General features: G+C 37.3%; 1 non-coding gene across 1 annotated transcript; it reads right to left on the bottom strand.

The window, feature by feature from the left end:
* Positions 1–1,464: 1,464 nt before the first annotated feature.
* On the bottom strand, positions 1,465–1,538 carry trnat-agu (transfer RNA threonine (anticodon AGU)). Its single transcript has one exon. It is a non-coding gene; the product is annotated as a tRNA-Thr (tRNA).
* Between the last annotated feature and the right edge of the window lie 649 nt (positions 1,539–2,187).

Below are 2,187 nucleotides of genomic sequence, written 5' to 3'. Positions count from 1 at the left end.
TATTAAGCGTATTTTTTTTTAACGCTACAAAACACAATTTATACCACGTCCTAGTTATTTTTTTTTTTCTACAGAAGGGGACTTGAGTTCATGACATCTGCAAAGGTCACGGGAAATATTCGAAGGCTATTTCTACAGATGTTACGGAAATTACCCCAAGATGACAAAAGAACGACCTGGGCTGCTGGAATGATGGATCGGATTGGAGGCGCCGGCGTTTCTCCTGGTCATATGGATATTAATACGGTTCGCTTTGGTCTGTGTAGGTCAGTGTCTTATTCAGACATATTGTGGGGGGGTTTTGTGTTCCATTTGAATGTTTTCTGATACTGTAGTGGTTTCCCGTTGGATAATATCTGCGTTGATCTAAAACTTTGTCATATTTACAAAACCATCATTTTTATAATCAAGTGCTGTTCTGCTGCTGCTGCGTTTGGACGCAGACTCCGTTCTTCATTTCCTTGTCCTGTTTAAGTACCGACAGGCGCTTTAACCAACTAAGCCACAGCGCCGCCGAGTCGTGATGGAAATAAAAGGGTAAATGTCTTTACTGTTGGTAAAATGTGAAACGGGGATAGGCGCCATATTCTCAAAAGGTCGTTTTTTTCCCTTTCCTCACAATCAGGTTTTACCAGTTGAATATTGACACAAACATAATACTTTTTCGTATTACAACTTTTCTGAAATATTTGATTAAAATATGRAAATGAGGCGATATAACGTTAAATATGCAATATTTGCATATCGCGAAAATAAATGTTTCTGGAACCTGGATGACGTCAGCCTAAAAATGTTAGTTTCATTTTAAGACACCGGACTTGTCCAGAGCAGATAGCGGATAAATACTTTGTTTCATATTTATGTCTGTAAAATCCTAGTCCATGTAACGTTAAATGCATTTTTGGCGCATTTTTCCAACGAAAATGTTATTTAGAATAAAAAAATTAACAACCTATCAACAATTCTCTCTGGGCAAGTCTGGAGAATATATGTAAGTATAACCACACAACATGTGGTGAATTCAGATACTTCTGAAACGGAGAAACAATTGGGGGAGTCTGTGTTGGCTTGTGGGAAGATATAAGGGGAGGCTGACTGTCGGGAAATGGAAGTTACAGACAAGTACACTGAATTTAGACTACCAAACGCCTATTTAGACCCAATCACCATCTATTCAAAATAAGTTACTATAGATTGTCCAGTTTGAAACGTTCTCTATGAATGAAATGGGTTTTTACATTATGTGTAATTTTATGTAGTGAGCTTTGAAATTATTGGTGTATTTCCATTTTAAAGTGGTAAAAATGTGGAAGATGGTAGTATGGAAAAATAAAGAAAATTGACGTTTTTATGTTTACTTTTAGAAAATACTAATATCAATTGACCAAAATACCAACAAATCTCAAAATAGGTAGATGCATTAATAAGCAAGTGGTGCCTGGCCTTTTACAAATAGTTCACAAAAGGCTCCGCTGAGATTCGAACTCAGGATCTCCTGTTTACTAGACAGGCGCTTTAACCAACTAAGCCACGGCGCCGGTGATTGCCACATGAAAAAAGGCTTTATATTCAATGATATATATCTCAAATTTCGATAACGAGTGAATGTAAATCGGAAATGTACATTTCAGACGGTGTTGTGTCTTAAGTTTATTACTCAAGCGAGCTTCATAGCAGAACATAAATTAAGCAATATTGATCCCATAGTTTACATTTCAAACATTTACAAGCTCGGACAGTGGTGTTCGGTCAATAGGTAGTCGCGCCCAGACTCAACCTGTGTTTCAAATCAGAATGTATTGTGTCATGCTTTCGTAAACAACAGGTGAGTAACAGTGAAGTGCTTACGGCCCTAACCAACAATGCAGAGGAACAAATAGAATAATATTAAAATATAAATACTGATCTGAGGTGTCCTGCTGCGCAGCGCGGGTTCTTATTTTTTCACGTTGACTCCAGAATACACGGTGCTGGTAAAACTATTTATAGGAAATTAATTCTGATAAATTCTAAATAAATTCTATTTAATTACCACAAAAAAAATCTAAAATATAAATAATCTGCGAATGTTACCAAGGTTAAGTTATTGCCTAGGGTTCTACCAGTTGATCTGCTGGGCCAGCCCCTATATTAACAGGGTTCTACCAGTGGACCTGCTGGCCAGCCCCTATATTAACAGGGTTCTAC

This window comes from Salvelinus sp. IW2-2015, unplaced genomic scaffold (assembly GCF_002910315.2).
Source record: "Salvelinus sp. IW2-2015 unplaced genomic scaffold, ASM291031v2 Un_scaffold10503, whole genome shotgun sequence".
NCBI classification, from domain to species: domain Eukaryota; kingdom Metazoa; phylum Chordata; class Actinopteri; order Salmoniformes; family Salmonidae; genus Salvelinus; species Salvelinus sp. IW2-2015.
This window is presented reverse-complemented; position numbering and strand designations above follow the sequence as displayed.